We start from the raw sequence: 14,532 nt of genomic DNA on the forward strand, positions 1-14,532 counted from the left end.
CTGCCTTTTAAAAGCATGTAACATGGCAGTATTTTACCCTGTGTAAACAGTGAAACTACACCCAAAATTGCAACTTTTGTAAAACATTAGCTTGATTTAAAAAATGTTGACTAAGTTGAACTGAGTGACCTTTTCTCAAAGGGAATAAAATGTAGTAACTCTGTATAGTTGAATGAAATAGTTCAGCAGACAAACTCCTGTTAAGTTTACATCTTCAAGATCACTCAAAAACACTGAGATGTTATGTTGGTAGCCTAGCAACAACTAAGCTGTAGGCACATTCAGCACTGACTCTGTCTCAGTACAGACCTTCAGGTTCTCTTTTACTTTTACTACTCTGGCTCTGAGAGTTAGAGCTATTTCCTTAAATTGGTCATTATGTCTGAGAGTATGGAATAAAAAGACATGGGATTTTTTCTCATTATCTGAAGCTAAATCCTACTAAACCTAGTTTGTTTTATGTCATTTATCATTACCAAAATTATTTCTAGTTTGCAAAACAGTGAGAGAAAGAATATGTCAGAGATTTCCAATATTTTCCCAAGTATGGAACTACATTGTGAGACAATTCCCCTCCAGTTAGCATTTAAATGCTAATAACATGAACTGTTCTTCCATGGGCTAATTGTTAACAATGAATTTGATTCTTCTTGTCGGCCTTTGTTAAATAGAATCTAGAGATTTTGCAGCTGGGAAGAAGAACAATTAAAAAAAAAAAAAAAAGATTAATAAATCTGATTTTTCCAGCCAGCTCTTAAATCTCAGATGAAGTATACGCACAGTATTAGCTCATTTCTCTCCGAAGTTAATTGAAATTTATGAATTCTGATGAGATTTGCAATTAGCAAAGAGCCAAAGTAGAAAAGTTTGGACTTTTGCTTCTGAAGATCAGTGAATGGAGCTTAATTTAAAATTTGGAAGAGGAAAAAAAAAAGAAAAAAAGATGAATAATCGAGGGGTTTTTTTCTCTCTCTCTCTCTCTTAAAGTGTAATTTTCTTCCAAGTTTAAATTCTAACAGAATTAGATCATTTATTAAACCATTTTTTGTTATTAAATTCCTTTGCTACTTTTGCTCTGTTTTCATTCTACCTTGTAATTGTGACATCTTTTTGTACATTTGACTGGATTCTGGGTATTTTTCCAGGCAAAATGTTTCAATGTCTAACAGTTCCTCCAACTTGGACACAGCTGGGGGGTTACCCCTTTTTCATGAATATGGATTGCAGTACTGTAGAAATATAAAATGCTATACAGCACCAACAACCATTTGCTTGAAACATTTTAGATGAAAAACAAACCTAAATCAGCAAGCAGGATAACTCTAAAGGGAAGAGGTGAGCAGATTAATACCTATAATATTGATACATCAGGACTGGATCGGATTGATACTAATGTGGTAAAATCAATACTTTTATCAGATTCTCCTTTGAGAATTTTATCTCATTTTTGTATTGTAGTTCCTCAACTCTACCTTAAAGATTTTGATTTTCTCTCAAAATTTGTACTTTGTTTATTTAGGAAAAAACACAGAATAGTTTGTTTTCTTTATTGTTTCTGTTTAACTTGTTAACATATGATTTTAAAGTATTTTGTAGACCAATATAAACTTTGTTCAAATTCTTTCTATGGTCTTAATATAATTCAAACAAAAAAAAAACACAAGAATGTCACAAATTTGATATCCATCCATCCATTTTCCTTCACCCTTGTCCCTCAGTGGGGTCGGGAGGGGTGCTGGTGCCCATCTCCAGCTCACGTTCCGGGCGAGAGGTGGGGTACACCCTGGACAGGTCGCCAGTCTGTCGCAGGGCAACACAGAGACACACAGGACAAACAACCATGCACACACACACTCACACCTAGGGGCAATTTGGAAAGGCCAATTAACCTGACAGTCATGTTTTTGGACTGTGGGAGGAAACCGGAGAAAACCCACGCATGCACAGGGAGAACATGCAAACTCCATGCAGAAAGACCGGGGCCGGGAATTGAACCCAGAGCCTTCTTGCTGCAAGGCGACAGCTCTACCAACTGCGCCACTGTGCAGCCCCACAAATTTGATATATCAAACCTAAATAATAAAAAGAATCAGTATCAGTATCGGTATCAGCAATACTACCCTTGTATTCCTTTGGTATCAGATCAAAGCCAAAATACGAAGTATCGCCGACAGAGCTACACTAATTTAGATGGAATGTACATTGAAAACCTTAATCCTATGTCCAGTTGAAACTTTATGAAAACATATAAAATTGATGCTAAATATTAAATTGATGCTAACAGACGCTTTTCAGTCAGTTTCTACTCTCTAAGTGTATAAAACTGATAAAAAAATAGCAGGTTGTCATTTGCAAAAACAAAAGAAATAGAAAATGATCTGCCTCTTTATAGTTTCGCACAACTTCATTTTTTTCCCCCACATAAAGCGCTAACAGAATATAATAATGTTAGCGCTTTATGACTACCGTGAATGCTTTACTGTACTTTCGACATACCACCATCGGAGCTATACAGCTGTAGAACCAGAGTTATAAATAGGACTAAGGCATGCATCCTTATGCCCTTCGCCCTTTCCTCCCCCCATTCCCCCACACTCCCATGGACAGCAGGCCCCCATCAAACAGTGTCATCTGGCTTCACAGCAATGACAGGGCGCCATTTGGCCAATAGATGTTTAAGCAATCCCTGGGCACCAGCTGGCACTCAAACACACTTCACATTTCCCTCCAAAGCGTGCCTCCTGTTTTCCACTCATGCTCCCAGGAGCGTAGGGGGACGGAGGTGGCAGCAATTGAGGGCGGGGGATGCGGGGGGTGCTCTAACAGGCAAACACTAAAGGTTACCATCCCTATTTCACATCAAATATAAAGGACACCAGTAATTACCTCACGTGGCCGACAGGTTCCGACACAGGCGCCGGGTATCTCTTCTATCTGACCTTGCGATAGTCTGGAATGAAAAGCGAGGACACGAAGCTGGAAAAATAAAACTTGAAAATGACACTCCCTAATTGCATTGCTCTCAAACTGCTGTGTAGCCTAATTGCGTTTCTGGATGTGTCCGCTTTTTCCCCCCACCATCTCGATTCTTGGCCTGGATTTGTTCCCCCCACAGCCGCTGTGCAAACTCAGCCCATACCACCCACTTTTCTTCCCCCTCAATGTCAGGAGCCGTAATCAAAGTTAAAGACCTGACAATCTTGACTGGCTTAAATTCATTTTCAAAAGGTTAGCCAGGTGAGGACATGAAAAACACATAAAAGCTTTGTAAACGAGAGAGAAAAAAAAAAGAAAGAAGAGACAAGAGGAGCCTGCGATTAGCGACCCTCTGTTACTCGGCGTTGCGTGTGGCTGAGGGCGGGAACGGCTCCGAGGGCATGAGGGGTGGGAGGATTTCTGCCGCTTTTGTGGGCGAACTGGCAGAGCTGGCAGAGCTACTGCAGCGTCAACCAAGAGAATTTGATCCGCCGGCTTTGGAAGTGCCGGCCGCGTTGTCAAAATTCCCGGATTAGGCGCCCGCAGAGGTGGGGAATGTTAACTGCGCCGGACGGGGATCAACGCGTGCTGAGGCTGCTCTGTCGCTGGCTGATAGAGTGGGATGACATGATGCCCGGGCCTCTTTGCTTCCTCCCATCCCCCACATATCACACCTACATCCAGAAAGTCCCAAATAACTGTGCTAAAATCTGCCAGGGCTGTTAATTAATTCTCACAATAGGTTGGCTGGCTTCGGGCGAGCGTAGAACATGCTTTGGCTGCATGACGGCGTTGGCCCGCAGTTAAGATCTGGACTCCAGAAATAAGTCTCGCCTGACAGCTTCATATGGAAACAGAGCCTTGAAAAAGTACCTATAACCCTTGAACCTTTTTGACATTTGGTCTACAATTCTGTGTATTTCATTGAGATTGTATATCAGTGATTCTTGAGAATAGGGACAAAATGGGTTTTAATTTTCCCATATTTTTTTTTTATTATTTCTCAACCTTATGTATGCAAATATGACAAATAATGTTTAGAAAATATGAAGATGCTAAGGTACAGGCTCCCAGTTGCGAATTTTTTAAAAAAAATTACATTTTTAATCGACCTGACCCAAAACTTTGTCATCACCATCTGACAAAAATAAATATAAAATGATTTTTAAAATACCCCATTAGTGATATTTTTACTCAATTTACAGACAAATGCTTCTCAAGAAATAAAATAAATATTATTTAAAACAAAAAACAAGAAAAAGTCCATCTGATGGAGTTGACAGTGCATGACGGAGTTGACACAGAACTGAAGGTGGTGACAAACTAGTGAATAAAATGAAAAACTTGGTACATGTGAAGTAATGCAATTCATGTAAAATACATTAAAATGAATTAGTTGCACATTTAAGTGAGATTTGACAACAATTTCACTGAAAGAGTCAGAAAAACTCTGACGGAGTTGACATCTGACGGAGTTGACGAAATGCCAAACTACCTCAATTTATATGATGTTATTCTGAAGGAGGCCATATTGTAGCTCGTCAGGTCCATTAAATCTTTACAGTTTACCAAAATTAAGCTTTTATTTCGCAAAATTTCATCAAAGTTTTGTAAATTGTCAGTTATGGAGTTGACACATCATTGTTGTGACAAACAACTTAGGAATAAAACAGAAGAAAAAACTAAAGAATAACTTAAGCTAACCGGAGCTAACTAGCCCTCCTAGCAAAGGAAGAGAAAAGACAACGTCATGGGGTCCTCAGAAGTTCTGGTGCCCCCCAATAATGCCTGATTTTTTTACATTCTTTTCATTTCTGACGGTGTTGACAAAAACTAAGGACAAATTTTAACGGAGTTGGAAAATATCTAAAAATTATTTTTAATTCAATTTATCGATACTTTTATAATTATTTATATGACTACTTATACTTAATTGTCATAATATATAATTTTAGTATTTCTTTAATTGTTTTAAACTATAAGAATGTGTTGAGTTCTGCTCCTGGACAAGGGCTTTTACAGGCATCATCCACCGACTACAATGTTTAAAATAAAAAAATATTCAGCAAAAAAAAGAAAAATATACATTGTTGTGCTCACATGACCCAGGTTAGTTTAGTTAGATATTTGAAAAAAATATATTGTGTATATTTTATTCAAATTTCATGCTTTATCCATAGGACCTGTTTTGTCCCTATTCTCAAGAATCACTGATATACCAAATATATGTGTATATATGTAGTCAGAATAACTTGGACACCCTTAGATAAAAACCAAGTGCTATGGCCTTCGCTTAGACAATTCCACTTGATTTTCATCTCTCTTTAGTGCGGGATTTCTCCCGTTGAGCTCAGTTTCTCTGGTTGAATTTCAACTCGGCTAATAAGTGAACAGAAAGCAAACTTGTGAAGGATGGCGTTGAGTTTCTGCACTGTTTTGGAACTGCACTCTGCCTTTATGTGGTGCAGTTTGGCCATGGCAACAGAGGAGGTGAGCAATGTCATTTAGTCCATGTTAGCCACATTTAATAAATACTGAGCAAATAAAGTCAAAGCAAGAGGAATGTTAAAGACATTTTATAATTAGCAAAATATTGTGCCCATCATGCTATGAGGAATGGATTTGGACTTTTTATATATATATATATATATTTCTGAGTTACCAGTCAGAAACACAACATCAAGGTCAGCTGGGAAGGTTGCAACCAAGAATTCTGGATCCATTTTGGCTTACACATGTGAAATGCAGCAAAGGTGGTTCATATAAATGACTTATATTCATCTCTTGGCATTTCTTGTATTTCTTTGAACAAGTGACACAGATAGTGGTAATTTTTTTTTGGTAAACATTTTATTCTTGTGCTTTAACCTCCTAAATAAAGAGAAATGCTAAATAGTTAGCCAGCACAAAAACTAGCAAGTCCTACTGTTTTCCAACATACAACACGGAGGTTCCCATAAACAAAGACTGCAACAAGGTTCATTAGCTTTGTTGACATCAAATTTGCTTCATGACACTTGAAACAAACCCATTAGCACATTTAGCATCACTGCTTGAAAGCGCTAAGACCCTCCTCCTGGCTCTGATTGGTTGTTTTGACCGGACGGCTGTAGTAGCAATAGTTTCTTTCACAGATTACCTGTGTCATATTATACTATCACAACATGGTTTAACAAATATAGAAAAACCATATTTTTGTAAAAGTCACGCACTGCTGCTTTAAATCCCAAGTTAATACACTGAACGTTAAGGTTGTAAAGCGACACAACGAAGAACGCTGGAGGGACGAATACCGTCTGAATGCGTCTCTTTGTCAGGATCCTGTTTACAGCTGAAGCTACGGAGCTTTGAATACCGTCAGTATAGCAAACGCCGGCACCAAGAATAGCCACAATGCAAATAAAGCGAGAGTGGCATGCATGCATGAGGAAAAAATAAGCACGTGTGTTGGATGGAAGCCCTCGGAGGGAGAGTGGGGTGGGGGGGCTTCAACCGAGGTCGATCAATTAGGAGCTTGCTCAGGTACCCCACGAGCTGTCAGGCCTTGTTTAGCTTGTTGTTGCTGCTGCTGTTGTTTCTTGAGCCCAAGCTATTAGGGTTTGTTGGAGGGGAAGAGGTGTTGCTGAGACCCCCCACCCCACAACCTCTTGTTTTCCTCCCTTGGGAAAGCAGCCATGTCTCCAGTCATTATAGGCTGTGTATTTGAGGTGGATGCACCGTGTCTATATTCAGTCATTTCAAAGCCGCCCCCTCCCTCTCCGTCTCCTGCCCGCTCAGCCTTGGCCGAGAGGCGCTGGCTCATGTCATCGCTCTCAGGGGCATTCCTCCTCCCCCGGTCCTGTTTGTCTCTCTGTTTACCTGTCTGCTTTAGTCTGCCGGCGAGTCCGTCTGTCTTCTCGTGTCACCTTGCTGCTGCGGCGTGGCGGGCCTCGCTGCTTCTGCTTCAGCCCGACACCGGTCCGCCGATCGCAGACAGCACAGGTCTCGCATTCTTTTATTACAAATGCCAGCGTGGCTGTGCTCTGGGCTCTCGTTAGCAACAGCAGGGTTACAATGGTTTTCCAAAAGTCTGCTCTTGAATGAGCATGTACATTAGCAGGAGCGCTGTAGTCACAGGTGAGAAATGGAGAAATTTTCAGATTGCACTCAAAGTAGCTCCACTTTATTATTATTATTAGTAGTAGTAGTAGTAGTAGTAGTAGTAGTAGTAGTATTTTGTTTACAGTGTCTTTAAAGAGCAGCTTTGCCACTTGACGCTTTTCACATGACATTGTGGCACGACCACAAACTGCATACCTTTAGGATTTTATGTGATGCACAAAGTAGGGCATCAATGCATGAATGTAAAGTAGAGAATGCCTTTCACCACTTTTTGCAAAGTAAAAATGTAAAATTTGCTTTTGTATTCAGGGTCAATACTTTGCAGAACTTGCGGTGAAGTTCTAGTAGAGCTTAGATTTATGAGGCCGACCCAACCCGACCCTGTTTCCATGGCACGCTTTAAAAAAGCCTGCAATAGATAGAGCACATGAGAAAACTAAGTGATAATGCACAATATAAAGTTGTGGTTCTCAACTTATTCTAGTCTAAGAGGAGAAGCCAGCTTACCCTCTTGAGGAGAGACACAAAGTTAATTGGAATAGTGCTGGAGCTAACATTATTATAGTAATTTATTATTCTAACGATAATTCTGATGATTAATCGATTAATCGGATAAAAACAATGGGGAAATTGATTAGAATTTTCATTTAGGCCTTTTTATACAATATTAGAATGACATTAAAAGATTGAACACATATTTGTATTCCTTTTCTAAATAATAAAATAAAAATTGTATTGGTTAAAATCTATAACATGGCATTCCTTCAGTACTCTTGATCATTTGTTGCAAATGATCCATCTGCAGCTACGAAACATACTTCTGACATCAACATGTGAGCTCAGTGGCACAACTGCACATTATTCAGGTGGATGCAAAAACATAAATCGGTGCATCGCCCCCTCCAGACGGGGTTTTGGCGCCCCCTGTGGTGCTGCGCCCCTATGAGTTGCATACGCTGCATACCCACTTTTTGCGCCTCTGTGTGAGCTCAACCATTTCTGTCTAACTCAACATCAATGTAATGTAGAACTGATCTATTGATTAACTTCTGGAATAACCGATTAGTAGTTAGATGGTAAAAATACAGAATTTGAACCGAGTGAAGCTAAAACTTTGGCACATGAGTTCTGAAGTGAAAACATTTACAGATAATGCTTTTTATTTTATCTTAAATGCAAAATGTCTAAATATTTTTGTACAGTTTTGACTAAATTATTACTCTAAGTAGTTTGTTCTTTCAGCAAATGGCCTTTTTTTAAATCTGCATCCTTGAGTTAACAATTAATCAGTTATTACATTAGTTGACGATTATTTTGATAATTGCTTCATCACGATTAATCGGATTAATCGGATTAATTGGATTAATCAGAATCTAATTAATCCAATTAATCATTTCAGCCCTGAAGTGGACTGTAATTAATTAATGTATATGGAGTGTATTGGATTTTATTTTGAGGATGAATACAAAATTAGCACAAAATAAAGTCTGTTGCTGAACCACGAGTATGAATACCTTTCTGCAGCACTATCTCTATATATATTTTTTGCATAACCCAGACCTAACTAAACAGGAGATCAAACTCCTAGAAAAAGGTTACTGAAAAAAAGAAGAAGAAAAAATGCAAAGCTGTTTGTCCCAAGGCAGTCCTAAACTTAAGTCTTCTGTGTGTAGGTCCTGTGATTCTTCCCCCATCGCCCTTCCAGCCGTCTTCTGAGGATGCGGTAAACACTTCAGAGCTATGTTTGCCGTCTGCATTTGATGTTGCTAGGTGTCCAATGCTGAAGGACACCTTGTGCATATCTCAAAGATGCGAGGAGCTTTGATGCTCCGGGAGTGACAGCAGGTTGATAATGGCAGTTTGAACGTGGCTATGGAGTCCGCCGCAGCATTTTTTGAGACGTTTAAAGCTTATTGGCATTCACAATTGTATGCTACATACAAGTAATCGCACCCTTTTGAACTTTTCTACATTTTGTTATGTTACAAACACACACTTAAATATGTAATATTGGGATTTTGAGATAGAACAACTCAAACTAGCCCATTACAGTGAAGATGGAAGGCAATAGATTTTCAACTTTTTCTCAATATTTGAAAAGCACAGAATGTATTAGTAATGGCAGTGGCAACCTGTGGTGTTGAGGGAACGAGACATGTCCGAAAAGACCAGTAGCTGTAACTGTAGCAACAAGCGCTTCTTCAAAGTAGAGGTGTCTGATATTGTATTTTGTGGTTTCGGTCTGATACCAAGTAAATATTGGACCAATATCATCGATACCAAAACTGATACCAATTCTTTTCTATTATTTAAGTTTGTTCTATCACCAAACTTCCGACCATTAGGTGTTTTTGTGGGTTTTCCTTTGAATTATTTTGTTAAAACCTACAGGAGAATTTGGGCAAGGTCAATAGGTGTTGAGAAAATACTTTAAAAACATATGAACATGTTTAACAGAAACTTTTTTCCCCTAAATTTTAAGTGCAAAAAAAAGATTATCATTTGTTAGCTAATCAAAACAATTTTCATGAGATTAGGTTGGTGGTGGTGAGGAGAGACGCAGAGACCCAGGATGTAGATGAAAATGACGAGTTTAATGACAAAACTCCAACAGTCCAAAACAGGCGGCACGGCGGAGAAGTTAGCACACAGCTAAACACTGGTAGCACTGACAACAAGACTGAAAAGAGAGCGAAGCTAACCAGGACTATGCAGTTCCACTGGAGAGCTGAGACATACGTGCGACAATGTTAGACATTAGACAAGGACCCAACGAAGAACAATTACTGATTGCACTTTAAAAATTAGGTATCTTTATGTTATTAAAGGTAACGTTTAAACAGTAATGATTTCCTGGTTAATGTCAAGTTGTCATAACAAAGGCATTTTGAATAATGTCAACTTTGTATTAAAAGTGTCATAATTTACCGAATGACGCTTTATGACAACAGTCATAAATATTCATGAAGGCTTATTCATGTTCATGACAGGTGTTATGTCATGTTTATGAAAGTGTCATGTCAGTCTAATTCACCCCCCTTCAAATAAAGTGTTACCAAAAATAAATACACAGAAACACGATCATGACAACAATGTCTTTTTCAGGTAGAGCTGAAAAACTACTATACAGAAATAAAAATAATTTTCAAGAGATAAGCTGAAACTAAAATATCAACCTTTTCACACTAGTATCAATCTGATACCGATACTGACTTGGTATCGATGTCGATATGTTGGATCAATCCAAAATATCCTCACCTCAAGGACTTAAACACAACAAACTCCAGAATTTCCAGATTTGTATGTGTAAAATTCCTTGAAAACTATAAATTCTTTTTGATTTCTCAGCACAACATTATATTAGTCTGTCACATAAAATCCAAATAAATAAATGTAAAATAAGAAAACGTAAAAAGGCAGTAAAAAAAAAGTCTGCAATCCTAAGACTTTATGCTTGAAGCGTGTTATCTATTCTTTACAGGTGTCTCTCCCTCTGAGTTTTCTTTTTTTTTTTTTTGCAATCCACTGCAACAGGACTGGAATTGCTAAGCATGAGAAGCTCAGTGCTTCCTCTTAAAGGAACTTTTGAGCTCATGATTACAACATGGCGAATGCAGACAGCTCTTAAACTTGGGCTGTCTGAACATTTTCACTTACAAGCCAGTGAACAGTACTTCCTTTCAACATGTTAAACACAATCCCACGTGAAGTCACTGTTTGTGGCCTAATCTGTCAAGTAAATGGTACATATGCAAAGTGGCCAAAGTACACACCTGTAAGTAGACTTGTGTATTGCTCTGAACCTCACCAGACCACATGAAACAGAATGTTTTTTTTTTGTTTTTGTTTTTTTTTTCAGTTTTCTGAATTCACTGCTGTTTACTGTAGAGCAGGATCAATGTCACATGATAGAGTTGTGACCCATAACCATAAAAATGTGACCCGTAGCTATAAACAATTTTCTTATCTTTCTAGATCTTTTCCCTCTGCTTCTCTGACCAAGTGAGGAGATGTCTGCATCGTGATCAATATCGTCAGCATCAGCAAGGACCAGCAGCTAAAAAGCCACATGGAGTGGCTTCATAGCACATCATTAGTTAGCTATGCTAACATTGCTGTGACTTTGGGGGATGAGTAAGAAAGAATGCGTCCTGTGGGAAAGCATAGCTTCTCTTCACTGTTTTGACGTTATGTTGGCAGACTGCTATCTGTGATCCAGAACAAAGTACATACAGTTCTTGCACGCTCATGAATGGGCTGACAAAAATGGTGTGTTTATTTACACCCTTCAAAATAATGAACTAAAAAAACAATAGTTCATTATTTTTTTTAACTAAAAAAATAATGAACGCAAACTGGTATTTCAACAGTTTGAGCTCCAAGGCTTTTGAGTCTGGAGGTCGTCCTTCCATCAACTTTAATCTTTAGCTCCAGCCACAGAGTGTCTATCTCATTCAAGTCAAGTCTCTGGCCTGCCGCTCCCAAAACTCAATATTGATTTCAATCTTGTTGGCAAATATAAAAGATTACTTTAAACCTATGGTGTGGTTTCATTCTCAAAATTAAGACTATCAACTACTTCCTTGTAGCAGGAGACTATATCCTTTCCACAGTTAGCTACTGATATGATTAATGATAGGCTAGCACCAGTAGCCGAGCAACCAGTGCTAGCAAATAAGAAGGACACCACTCACTTGCGTTAGCTTTGATAAGGTAAGTGACTAGCATGCCTAGACTGGTCACCCACTGGATTGCCTCCTTCCTCTGCTGTCCATTAGCATGGATAGGCTAGCTCTAGCATTGGATATCCTGGAAACTAGCATAGCTGGTCACTCATGACTCGATACTTTCTTCATTAAAGGAAACTTTGTCAAGAAAATTGGTTGACATACAACATGTGTAAGCAGCATACATTAGATGTGTTCTTTTGACAGAGTTTACTTTAATCTACATGACACCAAGGATAAACATACCCTATTGTATGGAGCTGAAGTTAGCCTCCAATTAAAGCTTCCGATTCGGTAGGTGACTCATGGTATAAACTTGCTATTTTTGGTAGTAATTTTGAACTTAATTTTACATATCTGCCTCACAACTAGTCGGATAAATGGCCGTTGGCCAACTGTTGCTTCCCACACTGCTTGTTGTGGCCTTAAACAAGTTTCTGGTGTAATTCTAAATGGAAATCCACCTTGTACATGCTAAGGTATGTACATTGATGATGATAATGAGGCCAAACAGGCCAAACAGCTTGATTATTGTCCCATCATCTTGTTGTTCATTAGTAGACTTGTGTAAGCCATGTCTGTTCCTGTACAGCTAAACCAATTTCCTTTGACATGAGGGCAGCAGTTTTTAGTCATGCCCTTGTAAAGTGGTGACACATATGACTCACTTGCTCATACGAACAATTGTTTGAACATGAATTCTTCAGCTGTTTGGAAACTTCTTCAAAAACTTTCCCACCTTGTGTAAATTTACAATTACAACAGTGGTTGTCTTCCTTCAGCTCTGGATTTTCCCTTTGTTCAGATTATTGGTCAATCTTACACGTGTTGTCAAACAAGAATGACAATCACTTAAGATTAGCATTTTAAAAGACAGGACCTCTTATTGAGTCTTCAGCGGTCATTACTTTGAACCATTTGGTTTTTCATTTTCAAGCCATTTTGAGTGCTTTGAATGAATATCACTCACATTTTCTAAAAGATCATTCTATTTTTTATTTAATTATATTTTTATTTTGAATTGTCATTTCAGTTTATTAAACTAATTCATAATGGCTAAGCTTCACACACACAAAAAAAATCACACCTTTCTTCCTGACAAAAATGTGCCAAAAAAAAGCCATCAAAAATAAAGGTTGGTTTTATTTTTTATCTTACCACTAAATGAATAACGTTAAACTTTCATTTTAGACATCTAGCTGTCAATTGTTTATGTTTGTTTCACAGTGTGTAGAGTGTGTGAGTGTGTGTGTTTAAGACATTTTGGGTAATTATTGGAAGCTAACATTTTTTTATTAGGACCTTGACTGTGATTTATGAAAAAGAAAAATGTTGCATCAACATTTTGCTGCCAGCTCATCCATCTCAGAACCTCTGAACAATGATAACACTAGCCGAATAATCATTGAACTGCAGTTAATTGAAGTTATTTTCATAATTTCTGGCTTTATTATTGAACAAAATTAAAACAATGTAGATATACTGGCACTTAGACGGTTAAAATTCCCAAAATGTTATTGTATTTTTATAAATAGTTTTGGTTTAATTGCTTTTTATACCTTGGCATAAATAAGCCAATATATATTACTTTTTGGGAAGCAGATTTTTTTTATTTATTTATTTTTTGTCCTTTAAAGCCCTCCGAAAACAACATTTATGCCATCTACGGGTCAAAACATGTGACAAGAAATGCAAATATCCAAGCCACAATGTTTACCGCCAGATATCATCTACACATAATAGCCAGCTACTCCTCCTTATCATCTCAAGTTAGCGATCAACATGCGGCCTGTAACAGAAACCAAGTAAGGAAAGGAAGTTGTACTCGAAGCACACGTATACACACACGCACACATTTGGAGGAATGTGGGCTTCAGCAGATTATCCAAGGACAAATCGATGTGTGTATTGCGGGAGCCAGGGACAGAATTTCTGTCATACTTCTTATCGTGTCACGGGTAAAAAACACCGGCAGATTTATTTGCCGTCTCTTGTCTTTTAAGAATATTTAGCGCTCTTAGGTTCAGAGAGAAACATGTCGGCGGTCGCACTGCATTCGCGTCTGTTTGACAAGCAATTAAGGCCATTAGTATGTACAGTCGGTCCTCTGTATATTTGTTTATGTCAGCCCCGGTCCCTGGAGCCCGCTGTGGTGTGATGGTATAATTCACCGCGCTGCCTCCTTCCCGGAAGCTGCCGCTCGGAACAACGCGTTTCATTGGAAAGCAGTCATGAGATATGAATGAGTCACTTTCAGCCGGGCAAAGGTATCTGCTGAGCGGAAGGAGGGAGCAAGACAGAGAGCAGGGGGAGGGGGGGGGCGAAGGGCTTTCTCCAGCCATGATGATGATTATCATCTGATTGCTGCAGCAACCAGATGATGTTGATGTACAAACAACGACCTAAATGCTTATTTATTGAATCTGCCAGAACCAGCAGAGAGGAATCCAGAAGTGGATTTGATTATACCCTTTTTCTTTTCTTTTCTTTTCTTTTTGTATTATTTCTTGCTTGTTTGCTTTTTGACCAATTAGCTTTGGTATTGCTGGATTCGATTTGAACCTGGTCAGGATGAATCAAAGTGTTCACTCAAGTGTTCACCCTCAGATAACATCCATTATGTAAGCTTGGGAAAAAAAAAAGAAGGGCTGTGTCATTAATGTGAAAGAGAACTCACAATGGAACCCAACAAAAGCAAAAGGCATAAAAGGTTACGAAGGGAAACAAG

General features: G+C 38.6%; 1 long non-coding RNA gene across 1 annotated transcript; it reads left to right on the top strand.

Annotated features, from left to right (window-relative positions):
• The first annotated feature begins 6,278 nt into the window (after window positions 1–6,278).
• On the top strand, window positions 6,279–11,617 carry LOC106911630 (uncharacterized). The gene is made up of 3 exons (XR_001416659.2): window positions 6,279–7,092; window positions 8,751–8,800; window positions 11,053–11,617. It is a non-coding gene; the product is annotated as an uncharacterized LOC106911630 (long non-coding RNA).
• The last annotated feature ends 2,915 nt before the right edge of the window (window positions 11,618–14,532 follow it).

Source organism: Poecilia mexicana, unplaced genomic scaffold (genome assembly GCF_051168715.1).
Source record: "Poecilia mexicana isolate PSO_F unplaced genomic scaffold, ASM5116871v1 scaffold_20, whole genome shotgun sequence".
NCBI lineage: Eukaryota > Metazoa > Chordata > Actinopteri > Cyprinodontiformes > Poeciliidae > Poecilia > Poecilia mexicana.